The sequence below is a fragment of the Giraffa tippelskirchi genome, chromosome 4 (genome assembly GCF_054371585.1).
Source record: "Giraffa tippelskirchi isolate mGirTip1 chromosome 4, T2T-mGirTip1v1.2.pri, whole genome shotgun sequence".
Taxonomy (NCBI): Eukaryota; Metazoa; Chordata; class Mammalia; order Artiodactyla; family Giraffidae; genus Giraffa; species Giraffa tippelskirchi.
Genome location: NC_137278.1, coordinates 41,224,990 through 41,243,550, shown reverse-complemented (window position 1 = coordinate 41,243,550; position 18,561 = coordinate 41,224,990). Strand labels below are relative to the sequence as shown.

General features: G+C 41.7%; 1 long non-coding RNA gene across 1 annotated transcript; it reads left to right on the top strand.

The window, feature by feature from the left end:
* The first annotated feature begins 9,142 nt into the window (after positions 1-9,142).
* LOC145544921 (uncharacterized) lies at positions 9,143-17,720 on the top strand. Its single transcript, XR_014081723.1, has 4 exons — positions 9,143-9,356; positions 11,130-11,468; positions 11,906-11,998; positions 16,885-17,720. It is a non-coding gene; the product is annotated as an uncharacterized LOC145544921 (long non-coding RNA).
* The last annotated feature ends 841 nt before the right edge of the window (positions 17,721-18,561 follow it).

The window sequence follows — 18,561 nt, the reverse complement described above, 5'->3', positions numbered from 1 at the left end:
AGTGGCTGTGAGCGACCAGTCGGACCACAGGGGCACGCCGGCTGAATGTCAGCCTGAGACAACCGATGTCCTTTTGAAAGCCCCTATCTCCTTAAGCCATTTGTTGCCTAAAACTGAGAACCCTGACTTGAATAAAACTAGTCTTTAGTGAGAGAGAAGAATAAAGTCAGTTTATAGCAAGCAGGGAAAGGGGTAGATTTCACCTCGAGGAGGGGCAGGTGTTGGTTTCTATCACCCCCAGGACCCACTCGTATCTCTGTTCTTGCGTAGCCTGGTTGTTCTGTGAGATTGCCCTGTATCCTTCCCATGGCTCCCTCTTTGACTTAAGTTGACCATTGTTTCTGACTTTTGCTAAATTAAACAGTTGAGAGCTTCGACAACCTCTTGGTAGATGCCTCTTTGTAGAGGCAAACCACAGAAATGTGGTTAGATCCCGTGAGTTCCAAACAGGAATGAAAAGCACTGATGAGACATGGTCTTTGTGAAAAGTGGTGTGCTCCTGTATCATTCTAAAATGGTATTTTTGAACTTATTTTCTCTATCAACAGAGCAACAGAAAATAGGTATAAGTGATAATATGGTGGCTCAGAGGAGCAAGGCTATGTTATTAGTTCCCTGGAGAGCTTAGAAACCCTCACTTTGCATAGGAGACATTCCTGTCTTTCTTCCTGTAAAGAGATAGAAAATTAATAAATAAGAAAAAAAGCTTCTGTAGGTACTGTTAAATGATGATTGATTTAATAATGGAGCACACGTTGGGCCGATTCTATGAAATGGCTTAAAGTGAGACCCCAAAGGAAGGATTTAAGTGCAAGTAAATTATTTAGGAGATGATTCTAGGAAACAACTATAGGAAAGCGGAGAAGTGACATAGGAAGGTAAGGCAGCTGAGAGAGGGCACTTTATTAAGTAAGTTAGTAGAATGTGTAAATGGAGCTACACTGCATCCACGAGCTTTGGAGGCCAGTGTACAAAACTCACCTCCTACCTATGCTATTCAAGAGGAGAGGAAGCTGGTATATTTACACACCAACTCCTGTCAGTAGTTGGTTGAGGGTCACTGCAGGTGGCAGCTGTTAAGGAATTGGCAGAGCAGTCTCCAATAGGTAGAGGAAGCCTTTAAGCTAAAAGATGCAGGTTGGCAGCTGGAAATTGGGCAGCTGACATGGAATAAAGGGAGAGGGGAAATGCCTGTGACATTGAGAGCTTCTGCTAGAGCATACTCATGACCCCTTCCCCTGTTTGCCTGCCTGTGAGGTACCATCTCCATAATAAAAGCATCGCATGGCAGTGGCATGTTCATATGAAGGTAGAGTCAAATTAAACCTCAAATTGATTTGAGGTTTAAGATCAATGGGAGAAAAAATGAATTCTTTGTTTAATTATTGCTTAAAGCCCATCTCTTCTGTTTGACTGTAAATTTTATGAGGACAGAGGCTGTGTCTTTATTTAATTACTTTTTTTTAACAAATGTATTATTAATTGTATTATTGATGATTGATTTATTGATTGATTGTGCTGTACTGGGTCTTAGTTGAAGCTTGTGGGATCTAGCTCCCTAACAGGAGCTAGATCCCTGACAGGGATCAAATCCAAGTCCTCTGCATGGAGAGTACAGAGTCTTAGCCACTAGACCACCAGGGAAGTCCCTATTTAATTACTGTTTTATTCTCAGACTCTAGCATGGTGCCTGGCACAGAGCAGAAACTCAATAATACATTTTTAAAAATTGAAGTATAAGGCTTTACATTGATTCAGGTGTAATAATACATTTTTACTGACTGAATATTGCATAACCAGAAACAATGTCAAGTACTGCTAGATGTGTAAAATTTGGGAAAATCTGAATGTGTACAACATAAAAAAAAAAGTGTATCTTTACAGCTCCCAACATGTCATTATTAATTTAAGAATATATTACTCTACAACAAACAAGTTGATTTGCTTATAGAATTATAAATATTTAGAGGTCTGAAGACCTTGTAAAGCATTAAAGTTTTTTTTTCTTATTTAACTTAAAAAAGTCTAAGGAGGGAGAAAGAAAAAAGTTGATTTTTCAGCTGTTTGTTTTCTTTTCCCTCCCAACACTCTGAGGCTTCTATGTGCTATTAAAACAGGGCCAAGAATTGCTGGCTTGAATTTCGTCTTTCCTTGGAGGCAGAAGTTCCTTTCTTAGGCCTCCAGGGTCTTTCCAGTCTGCAGCTTCTTCAAACAGGGCCTGACCAACTCAGAAATGATCTTTTTTTGTTGACCAACTTCAGGCACATGTGTTATTTCACGGGAAGATATTTTTTAAAAGAAAGTCTACATCATACCCATTTGCAAGAGAGGAGTGTATTTTCAGAGGCTACTGTGAGAAGGAGGGTAACCTTTGTACTCGCATGGAGAGCTTTCAGTCTGGGTTCTTATGGGGAACCTCATTTAATTCTTCTCTCCCAGCTCTCCTTCTCTCCCTACTTCTCTCCTTCCCCCTATCTCTCCCCCCCTTCCTTCCTTCTTGCTGGAGCTAGTTTTCTCTGTTCTTTGGTTAAATGTTTTTGTTGGATGGATTTTAACATCGGGGAGGGACAAGTATTTTTTTGTTGAAAGAACATCTCAGGCTACCAGAATCCACTTGGACCCAGGGAATAAAATTGGGAAACTGAATTTTCTCAGGCTGCATAGACACTTTACTACCCCTGTTTCATGTACTTCGAAAGGTGGCCAATTCATGTATGAAGCTGCAGAGAGAGTTGAGCTAATTAAGTGAGGTGTTCCAGGCAAGAACAAGGAGCTGGAGCTTATATTAAAGCAACCACCATAAATGCCCCCTCTTCTCCAACAAAAGTCAACAATGTGCTAATTAAATCCCTCTCTTCTATCTGGATGCTGTTTAAAAAAATCTTCTTGTCCATTGGAAACAATGGTTAGAATGTTTATGTAACCAAGGGAGGTGGGGAGAAGTGTTTGAAATTTAAAAAAAAAAATGTTTCATGTGGTGTTTCAGAAGCTGAACAATAAAATATTGCAACATTTATACCGACCAACCCTATGGTTATGGGTGCAACCATACATAATTAAATCTCATTTTCGTTTCTTTTATTTTTCAAGAGCTCAGAGATTTTCCTTTTAGCTAAACACAGGACAGGACATTTCATTGATAACAGAGGGAGAATGGAGGGAGGTATGCTAATGGAATGACTTTGTTAGTGGACCATCAGGATACAGGCTTTGGCCTATGACAGTTGAGCATAAAACTGACCCTCAAAACTATCTAAAGATTTTGTCTAAGAAAACCCAATGCTATGTTCAGTTCAGTTCAGTTCATTTCAGCCGCTCAGTCATGTCCGACTCTTTGCAACCCCATGAATCGCAGCACGCCAGGCCTCCCTGTCCATCACCAACTCCCAGAGTCTACCCAAACCCATGTCCATCGAGTCGGTGATGCCATCCAACCATCTCATCCTCTGTCATCCTCTTCTCCTCCTGCCCCCAATCCTTCCCAGCATTAGGGTCTTTTCCAATGAGTCAACTCTTCGCATTGGGTGGCCAAAGTATTGGAGTTTCAGCTTCAACATCAGTCCTTCCAATGAACACCCAGGACTGATCTCCTTTAGGATGGACAGGTTGGATCTCCTTGCAGTCCAAGGGACTCTCAAGAGTCTTCTCCAACACCACAGTTCAAAAGCATCAATTCTGCGGCGCTCAGCCTTCTTCACCGTCCAACTCTCACATCCATACATGACCACTGGAAAAACCATAGCCTTGACTAGACGGACCTTTGTTGACAAAGTAATGTCTCTGCTTTTAAATATGCTATCTAAGTTGGTCATAACCTTCCTTCCAAGGAGTAAGTGTCTTTTAATTTCATGGCTGCAATCACCATCAGTAGTGATTTTGGAGCCCAAAATAAAGTCAGCCACTGTTTCCACTGTTTCCCCATCTATTTCCCATGAAGTGATGGGACCAGATGCCATGATCTTAGTTTTCTGAACGTTGAGCTTTAAGCCAACTTTTTCACTCTCCTCTTTCACTTTCATCAAAAGGCTCTTTAGTTCTTCTTCACTTTCTGCCATAAGGGTGGTGTCCTCTGCATATCCCTAGTTATTTATTTTGCTGTTGTTCAGTCACTAAGTTGTGTCCAACTTAGTAAGTCATGTCTGACATTTATAGAGAAACACAATTAAGTTCTATAAACCTGAACATGTAAATAAAAGTTAAAATCCAGAAAAAAGAGAGAAAAAGCATTCTCTCCTTAGTCTATCCATTTGATCCTTCCCCATGGTAACTCATGGAAATGGCAGCCCACTCCAGTATTCTTGCCTGGGAAACCTCATGGACAGAGGAGCCTGGCAGGCTATAGTTCAAAAAAGAGTCGGACACGACTTAGTGACTAAACAACAATACAATAAATGAAACTCAAATTCCTTTTCCAGCCCTATTTGCCACTTTTCTCCCACATAAAATTATTTCTTAAGCAGACCTAGTCCCCACATCTGTGTATTAACTGAAGAATACTGCCAATCTTAAACTTTAGAATGATACCGTGCAAATGTTGTGTTTTGATTTGTTAATATGTTTGAATCCATAATATTGACATCTATACTTTCAAGAAGTCAGCATATTTCTAATCTAATTTTATGCCCAAGTCTATAATTGTTCTTATTAAAGAGCTATGGAACAATCTGACTTCAAAAGGAAAGAGGAATATTGGTAGGTGGGCAGAAATAAGATATATCCTCTCATTTTTACATAGAAATAGACTCCTCAGCTGAACATAATGTTGCTCTGCTAAAGACTATGGCAGGACCATCTGCCCATGCAGACTAAGTTCTGGGTGTGGGATAAGCAAAAGTGATGTGTGCACCTTCTAGATAGTGCTTTTAATGGGAGGGAACTTACCTTGAACTTCCCCATCCTCTACCCTGCCACTGGTGACAGAAGCATGGACATTACCGTGAGACATCCTAAACTTGGAGATAAAGACTATACCTCTGGATGGCAGAGCAACCAAATAGAAGAGACTGCGCCCCCAAACCTGGGTGCCATGATATTATCCCTGAATTGTTTACATTCAGACTGTTACATAAAAGGGAAATCACACTGTCTTGTTTAAACTATCATCTCTTTTGGAGCAGCCAAGCTTGTAACTTAATAACAGCACTGAAACTTTCTAGTCAAGGGGGTAAACTACAGAAATTTTACTTTGATTGATATGGACAGATCAGGCCCCAGAGGACATTTTTCAAAAATTGCTACAAACTCTTATGTTTTGTGAGAATACTCTTCTCAGTACTTGGGGGGGCTAAGCTGAACCTTAGGAAGTTAAACTATCTCTGTGGGAGCCACTGATGTTGGATGAGAGCAAGAGAAGCTACTAGAAAGAGACAAGAGGCCTCCCAGGCTAGACTTACCTGCAGCCTGATGAAATGAACTGATGCATCTAAAGAAAAAGTGGTTCTCAAGCAGGGTTGGTCAACTATGGAAGAGAAATGCCAGTGTGTCATCCTTGCTTTGCAAGGGGGAGAGGAATTTCACTAAGCTCTCCTAGAGTATTTCTGGCCTCACATCACTGCAGCAATGGACAGGAAACGGATTGCCAGTCTCCATGGCAAGACAGAACTGAGGCAGCAAACCACATCAGGCTTTTCTCTGGCTTAAAGAGCCATTAAACTTTATTTTTTTCTTTTCTGTTGACAGAAATTAAAGAACAACAAATTTTGTACTTTTCAGTGTACAGGTCTTTCACTTCTTTGATGAAATTTATTCTTAAGTATTTCATTCTTTGTGATGCTATTATACATAGAATTTTCTTAATTTCCTTTTTGGATGGTTCATTGCTAGCTTATAGAAATGCAACTTATTTTTGTATATTGATCTTTTAAAAAAAACTTTCAATTTTATATTGGAGCATAGTTGACAGACTTTATTTTCTTGGGCTCCAAAATCACTGCAGATGGTGACTGCAGCCATGAAATTAAAAGACACTTGCTCTTGGAAGAAAACCTATTACCAACCTAGATAGAATATTAAAAAGCAGAGACATTACTTTGCCAACAATGGTCTGTCTAGTCAAAGCTATTGTTTTTCCAGTAGTCATGTGTGGATGTGAGAGTTGGACTCTAAAGAAAGCTGGGCACTGAAGAATTGATGCCTTTGAACTGTGGTGTGTGCTCGCTTCGGCAGCACATATACTAAAATTGAACTGTGGTGTTGGAGAAGACTGTTGAGAGTCCCTTGGACTGCAAGGAGATCCAACCAGTCCATCCTAAAGGAAGTCAATCCTGACTATTCATTGGAAGGACTGATGCTGAAGCTGAAACTCCAATACTTGACCACCTGATGCAAAGAACTGACTCACTGGAAAAGACCCTGGTGCTGGGAAAGAATGAAGGCGGGAGGAGAAGGGGATGACAGAGGATGAGATGGTTGGATGGCATCACCAATTTATGGGCATGAGTTTGAACAAGCTCCGGGAGCTGGTGATGGACAGGGAAGTCTGGCATGCTGTAGTCCATGGGGTTGCAAAGAGCCAGACACGACTGAGTGACTGAACTGAACTGATAGCTGATTAACAATGTGTGACAGTTTCAGGTGGACAGCAAATGGACTCAGCCATACGTATACAGGTATCCATTCTCCCCAAACTCCCCTCTCATCCAGGCTGTCACATAACATTGGGCAGAGTTCCCTGTGCTATACAGTAGGAACTTGTTGGTCATCCATTTAAAATATAGCAGTGTGGACATGTTGATGCCAATTCCATAACTATCCCTTCCCCCTATCCTTTCCCCTCCTTGCCCCAACCATAAGTTTGTTCTCTAAATCTGTCTTTTTCTGTTTTGTAAATAAGTTCATTTGTATCATTTCTTTTTCGAGTCCACTTATGAGGGATATTATATGATATTTCTCTTTCTCTGACTTACTTCACTTAGTATGATAATCTCTAGGTCTGTCTATGTTGCTGCAAATGGCATTATTTCATTCTTTTTAATGTGAGCCATTAAACTTTTGATTCATCACATCAGCTTTGCTCTGATGCCTGCTCACCAAGTCATCTTCTTCTGCAATGAAAGTGGATCTCCTACAATGAAAGTGCTGACCATAGAGATTTTGCTCGTTTCTGGTCTTTGTGACTTGGATGGCTCATGGCAAATTTAAAAAGTAGCTGCAGGTTAGGATATGTGTGGGTGTGCATGCTAAGGCACTTCAGCCATGTCTGACTCTTCGCCACCTATGAAGTGTAGCCCACCAGGCTCCTCTGTTCATGGGATCCTCCAGGCAAGAGTACTGGAATGGGTTTCCATGCTCTCTTCCAGCAGGTTAGGATACAGCTTTTCAAATAGCTGGCATGGAGAGTGAATAATGCAGACCATGCTGACATGAGAGATTTGGGCCCAGGTGGAGTTACTATATATTTTGCATTCTGGTGTCTGCCTCAGGCTTGGGTGCATTTCAGTAGAATGAAGCCATCTTTCAGCCCTGCTGACCCCTCAGTGAGTCTCTTTAATAGATGAAAAATCCTCTTCGTAGTCCTGTCCTTGTCTACTAGGAAGTTCTTAGGCCAATGGCCAGTAAATTTTTTTTATTGAACTATAGTTGATTTAGAATATTGTGTTAGTTTCAGGGACAGCGAATTGATGGCCAGCAACTTTTTACTTCTAATAAGTGAAACAGTGGATGGTCAAGTTCACCCCATGCAAGTTCCCTGAGTTGTATCCAGCTCTAGTACACTGGTCCTAACCCTGTGCCACCTTCTTTCACTCAGGGCAACATATTAGAATGTATCCATACAGAGGAAATCCTGAATCTTCTCTTCAGTTTGTAACAAGAAGAATCAATCTTTGCAAAGCATGTTTTCCTTCTGCCATGCTTTGTTCTGATGGACTCACAACCAAGAATGTGGAGGCTGTTGTTATAAACTTTGAAGGACCTAATTCTACACTGGCCTGATCTTTCTCTTCTGAGGGCCAGGGATTCTTCCAGATTTGAAAAAGAATAACATTCTGGCTCTTTCTGAGAGTCTCTTGTCTATGTGAACACCCTTTACACTGAGATAAAAATTTTATCATTTGCCCTTTGCTTTTTACCATAATTTGTAATTTTAATATTACTTGTGATCAATTTTTTTTTTTTAAGTTTTCATTTTCTAGCCTAAAATATATATGGTCAGTTTTATTTTGGAGAATAGAAAGCTATATATTTTCAGCTGGAAATAAATAAGAATGATGAGCTGAGTGTTTGGTTTAATGGAAAGAGCAGTATTAATTTCAGAGTCAGGTTTTTAGCTGCAATTCTCAATAAAGTACTTCATTTTACTGAGACTTAATTTCCTCACCTGTTAAAAAGGTATTTTTGTGGGATTGTTGGGAAGGTTAAATGTCTTTTGTAAAGTACCAGCCAGCACCTGGGAGAGAAGACGTCAGCAGAGAATGCCCCGCTTCACCTCTCTGTCTGGTGGAGGTGCCCAGAGCCATGCAAGGTTCAACTACTCAGCTGGGGCTGTTTTCAATCCCCAGGGAGCACCCTTTGCAGGTGACTCTCTAGACTGGGGTATGGGAATTGCTGGTGCCAGGAGTGGGGCTGGAGAAGCAAAGTGTGCTTGTGTGCACAGGAATGTGTCTGCCAACATTTAGGGATTTTGAGGGAAGAAGCAGAGTTTATTTCTGTTTTTGGCTTGTCCTTGTAAACCATCCTTGTGACATCTGAGACTTGGGTTCTGTGATGGATAAATCAGTACAGTCCTTAGTGCTTTTAAGAGAGAGTAGGATTAGTTGATAAGAAGTCATAGCTGGCTTGGGGAAGGAGGGGATTGATCACTTGGGCCAATAGTGAGAGAAGCTCTGGGAAGGTCCCCATGTCCCTAAATGTCCTTATGTGCTTCTTCTCTTATATACTAATTTCAAATACCTGAAATACCACAGGATAGTTTTTCCTTCTTTGGGGATCCATCCTTCCCTCCCTCCATCCCTTCCTGTTTTTTGCCTTTCCTTTAACTACACATCCAGGTAGTTCACTCTGGCCAACATACTTTCGTCCTTGTTTGAGTCACTGTATCCCTCTAGGCCTCTTAAAATTCTAAAGTGAAAGTCACTCAGTCGAGTCCAACTCTTTGTGACCTCAAGGACTATACAGTCCTTGGAATTCTCCAGGCCAGAATACTGGAGTGGATAGCCTTTCCCTTCTCCAGGGGATCTTCCCAACCCAGGGATTGAACCCAGGTCTCTAGCATTGCAGGCGGATTCTTTACCAGCTGAGCCACAAGGGAAGCCCAATTAAAATTAGCTACCTATCTAATTCATCTCCTGCAGCACCAGCCAGCCCCACTATTCTGAATACAGAAGGTTGTTACCAACCTGGATGTTGGCTTCTTTCAGGCAAGTTTTCCACAGTTTGAAAAAGTGTCCTATTAATTTTAGACTCAAGCTGATGAACATTGTCCCTGGGATTGTCCTGATAGTTGTGCCAAACTGTAGGACCCGAGGGGATGAGAGGAGCAAGGGATAAAGATGATGTTTGTGTTCCTGCTGGTTTTAGGCAGTGTGGGGATTAGTGTGAAGAGTTCTGGTTGTAAGGCCCAGGCGGACACTGATTAGCTGGGTAAACTTGACGTCTCTGTGCTTTACTTTCTTCCTCTGTTAAGTGGGGTGGATTGTACTTGACTTGCTATAGTTGAGGAGAGCCCGTGTTCACTTACTGACTCAAATATCTTTTGAGTGTTGGTTGTTGTTCCAGGCATCATTCTCAGAAGTGATGCTATGATGGTGAGCAAAATAGACAAGGCTCTCACATCCTTATAATCCAGGGGGGAAGACAGACAGAAAACAAACTGAAAAAAATGAACTACTTTGTTGGATTGTAGTAGAGTCTTTGAAGACACTGTAGGCATAACAGCAGGTGAAAGCAGCTTGCAATCAAGTATTTGTGGCCCTCCCACCCATAGCTACTTCTGTTCTCTGTCTTTGCTCTGTGTACAGCTTTGGGAATGTCCTCTTTACTTGCGTACTGATTCACTGGAGCTGCATAGGGGAGGCCATGGAAATGGCGTTTCTTCATTTTGGGGTTAATTCATTTCTTTGTGGTCTCATTATTGAACTTCCTCATGTGTATCTTGTTCCCCATCAAGTAAGCACATCTCTCCTGGCTTAGGGATGCACAACCCATATTCTGGTGTCTTATTGGGGATGATGGGTTGTTGTCATAGCAACTGCCTTCAAGACTCAACAGCCAGTTCCTGTAAGAGCTTAGCCCTGACTTTTCAGGCTGCAGTCAGTTCTTCTTTCTCCTCCAACACCAAAGCTGATCTAATACCCCCACTTCTAATCTTCAAGAGGGAGAAATTCTTGACTTTCAAGGAAGTCTGGCTCCCAGAGGTTTCAAGTCTTTATAAAAGAATAAAAGCAAGAGCAAACACAAAGGGGCCTCCTTGTCAGGATAATGGAAGATGCTGCCCAGGGCCTGTGTGAGAAGCCCTCCTCTATGCTTGCCCTTCTCCAGACCTCCTGGGGAATTGTGTAGGGGGCTCCAGCGGTGAGCTCTCCGTCTGCATTTGGTAGTATTAGTTTTTAAGTTTTGCGGCTCTTTGGATCCTGATGCTAGATTCAAAGGCCAGATTTATAAGGTCAGGGGAATCAAAGACAGCCAGTGACTCACACACTTTCATGTGTCTCAGCCCTTGCCCGTTGGCAGTTTCTGGACCCACTTGTAACCACTGTCCTGGAGCCAGTGCAGGTAAAGGAAAGGACCTTAACAAACAGGGAAGGGGTGGGGGGGCGGCCTGCCTGAGCCTGAGCCGGAGCCCAGGGCCTGTGATGTGGTCAGGCCACTGTGCACCCAACTCGGCAGGCCCTGCCAACCCTTGGCAGACAGGCCAGGGCACACACCGCCGGCGCCTGCAAGAGCTCCTGGGTCGCCTGTAGGGTGGGGCTGGCTGGGTCTCTGCTCCCTGTGCTGCCCTGGGGATATGAGGTGGAAAACAGCCAGGGAGGGGAAAACAGCAGTATGTTGGTAAAAACCCTGTAAATGCCTGCTTGACTCTGTGATTTCATGTGCACCTTTTCTGCTAGCAAGGATGGGCTTCTGTTTCTAAAGGTATTTGGGAGACAATATATTACTTCTCTAATCTTTCTTCTCTAATCTTCAAATTGTAGGTCATGTCCCATAAGTAGAACATGAAATCAATCTGCCTGCATGCTACGTTGCATCAGTCATGTCCAACTCTTTGCAACCCTATGGACTATAGCCTGCCAGGTGCCTCTGTCCATGGAATTCTCCTGACAAGAATACCGGAGTGAACTGCTATTCCCTTCTCCAGGGGATCTTCTGCCCTGTGTCTCCTGTGGCTCCTACATTGCAGGCAGATTCTTTACCACTGACCCACCAGGGAAATCAATCTAGTGGGTGACAAACAACATAGAAGAAGAAGGAGAAAAGAAATGATTGAGTTAATGTTAAGGCTTTACGTGCAGTATGGAATGTGGTTGTGTAAGGTGTGTTTTTAGTCTTAGGAGACGCATGCTAAACTATTTATGTTGAGTGTCATGATGTCTGTAATTTCCTTTCAAATAGTTCAACCAAAAAATACGTTTGTGTATGCATGAGTGTGTATTGAGAGAAAGATGATGTAATACTACCAAGTATTAACTGCTGGCAGGTTTGGGTCATTGGTTCTCAATGGGAGTGACTTTCACTCCCCCGGGGACACTTGGCAATGACTAGAGACATTTCTGGCTGTTACAGCTGGGCATGTGGTGGCGGGGGGAGGTGGGGTGCAGGGGATAGAGACTAGGGTTGCTGCTAAACATGCTACAATGCACAGAACAGCCTTCCTCCAAAGAATTATGACCCCAAATGTCATTTTTGCTGAGGTCAAGAAATCCTGCTTTCCATGAACAGTGCTTTGTATCACTTTTTCAACTTTCTGTAGGTTTGAAAACTTTCAAAAATAAATAAATGAAATGAAATAGACTCATGAAGAACTGAAAGTCTCGGAGTACATGTCATGTTGCACAGAACAAAGGTAACTGTTCTTTGGTTAAAACTGGTTTTATTTCCGTCTTAACTATGTCACTTTATGTGTTGTGGATCACAATAGAAAGTGTTTCTTATAAGGATTGTTTCAAATATTAGAAAAACACTGCCTTATTCATATCCTTCTGGTGCACTTGCTGTCGGGGAGATGGAGAAGCTTGTCAAACTCTGCCCACTTTCACCTCATCTGAAATGATTCGGTAATCTTTTGTAATTTTAATTTTTCATGTTAAAATTACAAAACCATTTTATATTGGGGTATAATTGGTTAACAATGTATGGTAATCTTATTACACATTTTTTTTTTTGCATTTTACAATGTGTCAGGCACTGTGCTAAGCAGTTTATATGTGTGTCCTTATTTAATCTTCATAAGAACCCTTGTGCAGTGGGTGTTATTCCTGTCTTCATTTTACAGACAAACGGAGGCTTGGAGATTAAATTGAAGACGCGAGGGCACACAGATGTTAAATGGCAGAACGGAGACTTAGGTCTCTTCGACTCCAAAATCCAACTCTTCCCTTCTGTTTCTAACCCTCTTGCACTTTCTAAACTCACCATTGCTTGGTTTGCGAGTGAGAGGAGCCTTCTTCTCCTGGAGGAAGGATGAGGGGTGTCAGCTACCAGCCACATCCTCTGCTCCTTTGCAGTCCTTCTTCTGAAGTCAGTGCAGTGAGTCTGAACTCTCCTTTCTGACCTGAAGAAAGACAGTATTCATCTTGCAGTGGTAGAAATTTGACCTGAAAAGAATCTTTAGGGTTGAAGGGCAAAAAGTCAACAAGTGGTCATGAAAATATTTGACTCAGGGAGTTCCCTGGTGGTCCAGTGGTTAGGACTCAGCACTTTCACTGCTGGGACCTGAGTTCATTCCCTGGTCAGGGAACTAAGATCCCGAAAGCCATACAGGGTGCAGCCACAAAAACAAAATTTTTTTTTGGCCAACTTGACAAAACCAATCCTAAATAATGATTTCCAAGAAGCCCAGTGTGCTATGCTTGAGGGGAAAAAACAAGGAGCTCACATATCTCCTTCCAACAGACAATTTCTGGAGTGTAAATGAAGCTTCAGCGAGTTGACTGAGATCTTTAATAGTGACCGTAACCAGTGTGATCAGCATAAAGATGCCCTCAGCCCTCAAGTAAGTGTGGGCTCTTATGTCTTAAGACAAGAAAAGACCAAGTCTGGTCTCAAGGGGGAGAACACTGACTTCCAGTCAGGATGCCCCAGTTTCTAACCTTTAACTGGAAACCTTCAGTCATCTAGAACTGTCTGGCTTTCACTTCCCACTTTTAACTGGCCACCTATTCCTGGCAATTCTCATGAGTTGTTCCCTTCACACTGCAATTGTCACTGCCTCGACTTGGATCCCTAGTATGTTTCACCGAGAGTCCAGCTCCTGGACCATTGTAATAATCTGATGCAGGTTTGAGCATTGCCCACACAGAAGCCGGTGATCTTTTGAAAACATCTGTCTTAGCTCATTACTCTCCTATGCAAACATTTGCAATTCCCTTTTCATTACTGAATAAAAATCCTTATTTCATGGTATGGGATCTACTGCTTTTTAAAATTCTCTCTTAAAAGAAAAAAAAGAGAGAGAGAAAAAAAAATTCTCTCCTATGTTTCTACTCTCACCTACCCCTTCCCATCACATTGCCTCTGCATCAACAGGCAATCCTCTGGAGAGGTCCATGTCTTTGCACTTCATTCTTCTCTACTTCTAGTTTTTCACCCCACTGATCCTGCAAACTCCTACTAGATTTCACTGAATCTAAGACAATCGAATGCAAGATACACCACTGTTTTGTCCCAATAAAAGGAAAAAAAGATGTTAATTAAGTGATCTCGTTATTTTTATCACTTAGGATGTTGAATGCTTATTAAAATAACTTTTAGATATCCTCTTAAAATCATATATAAATAACTTATACATTCAAAACAGGAATTGTATCAATGTAACAGATTGATTGAATAGTCCCCAAACTTATTTACATTCAATCTGCCTTTTTTTTTTTTATATATAACTTCCTTTTTCTTTGTTAACTAGTACAGTCAACATTTTCATAGGTCATTTGGATGAAGAGATATGTTAATCAATTATCTGAATGATTCAGTGCTGGGAGGGAGGGCTAATATACTAGATATTGAAAATTATTAATGAGAATGATGAGCCTAAACTGAGGTAAAAATTTAACAAGAAAAAATGTAAAACTTTAAACTGTGACTAGCTGGGGTTTATGTGTCAAAATCTCATATTTTGGGGAATGAGCATCATACCAACCCTCTGAAAAGGGGGTGAAGGTTAGGACAGGCAAACTGACCAGCCTGTCTACTTCAGTCAAGCATCAACAAAGTGTAGCCAGATTAGTGGACATGAGAAAAGAAAATTATAAATGCCACCTAGTAACATGTGAAATGTGAGACTCAATGTAAATATTTCATTGCTTCAGAAAAACTCAGGAGGCCCTGAGCTTGGTTATCTATGGAATTGATAGGAATTTCTAGGGCAGCTTCCCTGGAAAGATTTTCCTTGGAGAGGTGCTAGCATTTCAGCCCATGGTTGATGCCAGAGAGGTTGTTTTGCAGCTTACAAAGCAGAGGCTAACAGCTGTTTGTGGACTCTTGAACCTGGTAACACTCCTTCCTATTATCTAGCACATTATATTATATTTTAAAAAAATTATTGATTTGGCTGCTTCAGGTCTTAGTTGCATCACATAGGATCTTCGTTGTGGTGTCCAGACTCTCTAGCTGTGGCATGTGGGCTCTGGACCACACAGGCTCAGTAGTTGCTGTGTGGGGTCTTAGTTTCCCTGGGCATGTGGGATCTTAGTTCCCCAATCAGGGATCAAACCCACTTCCCCTGCACTGAAAGGTGGATTCTTAACCACTGGACAGCAGGGAAGTGCCTATTTAGCACACTTTAAAACATCAAGCTGTATAAAGTCCTCGGAGAAGATTTATCACCCACAGGTAACTTCAAATGGACAACTCTGATCTTGGTTAACTTACTTATTAAAAAAACTTCCATCTTCTGGTGTTTGGGGGGAACTGAGTGATTTGATCTCTTTGGTGAGCATCATGCATTCTCACCTTGGTTCTTGGTTTGGTAGGGAGCTCACTGCGGGTGGACATGCAAGCTGGAAATCTGCTGTTTTAATACTGGGGAGGGAATGCCTATCCCCATTTGGCTGTAAAGATATTCCAGAAGCTGGCTGTATGGACCCTTCAAAGAAGGAATCTTGGGGAGTCAGTCCTCAGTTTCCGGAAGGAAGACCTGGGACCAGTCCTTTGTAAGCCTGCTTTTTGTCCCTATCACACTTACTGCCTGGTCTTCCTGGCCTTTAGGCTCTGGCGTGTGGCCCCTGCTATGGTCATTTGAAAGAAAAGTGAAAATGTTAGTTGCTCAGTTGTGTCTGGCTCTTGGCAACCTCATGCACTGTAGCCTGCCAGGCTCTTCTGTCCATAGACTTCTCCAAGAAAGAATACTGGAATGGGTTCCCATTCCCTTCTTTAGGGGATCTTCCCCACCCAGGTATTGAATCCAGGTCTCCTGCATTGCAGGCAGATTCTTTACTGTCTGAGCCAACAGAGAATTTGAGAAGAGGTAAAAGGAGTCTTCTGAGGACCAGATACTCTGCCTTCAGTATCAGCTAGGGCACTCTATCAGGCAGAGTTTCTACTGGTCAACCCAGTAGTTTAGCGTTTTGTCACAACAGAGAATTGGCATCTGCCTCTACTTCCCAGTCTCTATCATGGAAGGTTAGTAATGATTGTCTTGTAATGATTACCTTCACCTTTCAATCTTAAATCACCTGTAATACAAAGGGATCCTCACACATAGACTGTGCACAGAACTCTTGATTGAAGACTGAGTCATTACATGGTTTTGTGTGTAGATGGGGAAGAGTATTACAGTGGGATTTTTTTTTTCCCCTCCAGTTTTTGATTGTGATAATATACATAACATAAAATTTACCTTTTTAACTCCAAGTGTGCAACTAGATGGCATTAAGTACATTCATATTGTTGTTTGATCATGACCATCATCCATCTCCAGAGTACTTCCAATCTTCCCAAATGTTTTCCCCACTTAACAAAAAAATTGAGCTGTAATTCACACACTATAAAGTTCACCCCTTTTCAAGTGAACAGTTCAGTGGTTTTTAGTTTGCTCACAAGGTTGTGCAGCCATCAACACTACTGAATTTCAGGATGTTTTAATCTGATCACTTTTTAAAAAGCTATTATTTTAATTAATTAATTAATTTGACTGTGCAGAGTCTTAGTTGCAGCACATGGGAATCTTGGTTTCCTGACCAGGGATCAAACCTGGGCCCCTTGTATTGGCAGCTTGGAGTCTTAACCACTGGACCACCAGGGAATTTCCTCTGATCACTTTTTAATTCTAGTTTTCCACGCAGCATCATCATCTCTGCCATCAGTTGCCTTTGTGATGTTGCATGTCTTAAGAGGGCTTCACTCTGGTTTCTGGAATTTTCTCCCAAGCTACTGACATCTGTTCTGCAAGTTTTGATGCCAACACTTTCCTAACTGCCTGATGGTATCAGGAAATGACAACTGTGATATGATTACCCACCTACCTGGCCATCAGTGATAGCATGACACATACTGATTTAGAGATGTTAAAATGTGGAAAAATGCAGTCTTAGGATTGGTGAATGTGATATTTATCTTTCTGGTTCCAACCAGAAAGATTGTTGTGTTTCTTGTGACTCAATCCCTGACTCAATTTTCTGAATGGCGTCATTCACACTATTCCAAACTCCAGGCTTTGGATAAAATCCTATTATTCCCCCTATTGTATCTGCTTTAAGTATGTATATATTTTTAACATATTGTTTCTCTCTCCAGACCAGGAACCCCTATTTATGAGATGTAACCTTGCTACTTGGACCAATAAAATCGGCCTCCCTGGGAACTTGCTAGAGACATGGAGTCTCAGGCCCCATCTCAGACCTCTGGAATAAAAATCTGCATTTTAATACAAATTCCAAGTGATTCAAATTCACATAGGACTTTGAGGAACATTTGTCTAAAGCACTATGACTGTGGCACTAGCAGTTGCTGTTATACAATTTGTTATGTACAGATGCTAAGGAGACACATCTCTATTGACTATGTGCTATGTGCCAGTATCTTGTTCATTTCCAAGCCACGATATTTGAGAGTCAGATCCTTATTTGCTTATAGGTCATTCATTTATTCAACTCTAACTTAGTGATTTGTATGTGCCAGGCACTATAAATACAAAGTTGAACAAGATATGGGCCCTGATCACAGTTACTATAAGGTTGGAATAGGAGCTCAGTTATTGTTACCAGAGTGGCTGATTCCAGTAGGTTGGTGTGAGTCCCTTATCCAGGTAGCCTGAATATGAGCAGTGGATGGATGGAACTTGTTATGTGGACTCCAGATTGAAGGCAGGTAACTCAGTGTGTAAAAGGGCGTGATCATGACTGATGTTGAACAGGAAAAAGTACTACACAGCAACCCAGAAACATGGACATTGGAACAGAAGCTGATGAAACAGGAACCAAATAAGCTGTATTCTTTGGCCAGCATGCTCAGGAAGCTGGAATTTTTTGGTTTGTTTATTTGTTCACCTAAGTCCACGGGTCTGAAGACTCTGGCCCATGAGCCAAATCTGGCTCACTATTTGTTTATAAATGAAGCTTTGTTGGAAAACAGCCCTGCTTATTGGTTTACATATTATTTACTGCTGCTTTCACACTACAGTGGTAGAACTGAATAACTGCAAGAGTGATGGTCCACAAAGCTGAAAATATTTACTATCCCACTCATTACTGAAAATGTTTGTTGAGCTCTAATCTAGTCTTCGACTTTAGCTAAAATTAAAAAAAGTTTTTTTTCAATGATTTTTAAAAGTATACATACATTTAAATAGAAAAACTCTACAATGATATGTCCTAAAATGACAAATCCTAAAAGATGATGCTGTGAAAGTGCTGCATCAATATGTCAGCAAATTTGGAAAACTCAACAGTGGCCACAGCACTGGAAAAGATCAGTTTTCATTCCAATCCCAAAGAAAGGCAATGCCAAAAAATGCTCAAACTATCGCACATTTGGACTACAAAGAAAGCTGAGCGCCGAAGAATTGATGCTTTTGAACCGTGGTGTTGGAGAAGACTCTTGAGAGCCCTTTGGACTGCAAGGAGATCCAGCCAGTCCATCCTAAAGGAGATCAATCCTGGATATTCATTGGAAGGACTGATGTTGAAGCTGAAACTCCAATACTTTGGCCATCTGATGGGAAGAGCTGACTCATTGGAAAAGACCCTGATGCTGGGAAAGATTGAGGGCAGGAGGAGAAGGCGATGACAGAGGATGAGATGGTTGGATGGCATCACTGACTTGATGGACATAGGTTTGGGAGGACTCAGGGAGTTGGTGATGGACAGGGAGGCCTTGCATGCTGCGGTTCATGGGGTCGCAAAGAGTCGGACACGACTGAGCGACTGAACTGAACTGAACACACGCTAGTAAAGTAATGCTCAAAATTCTCCA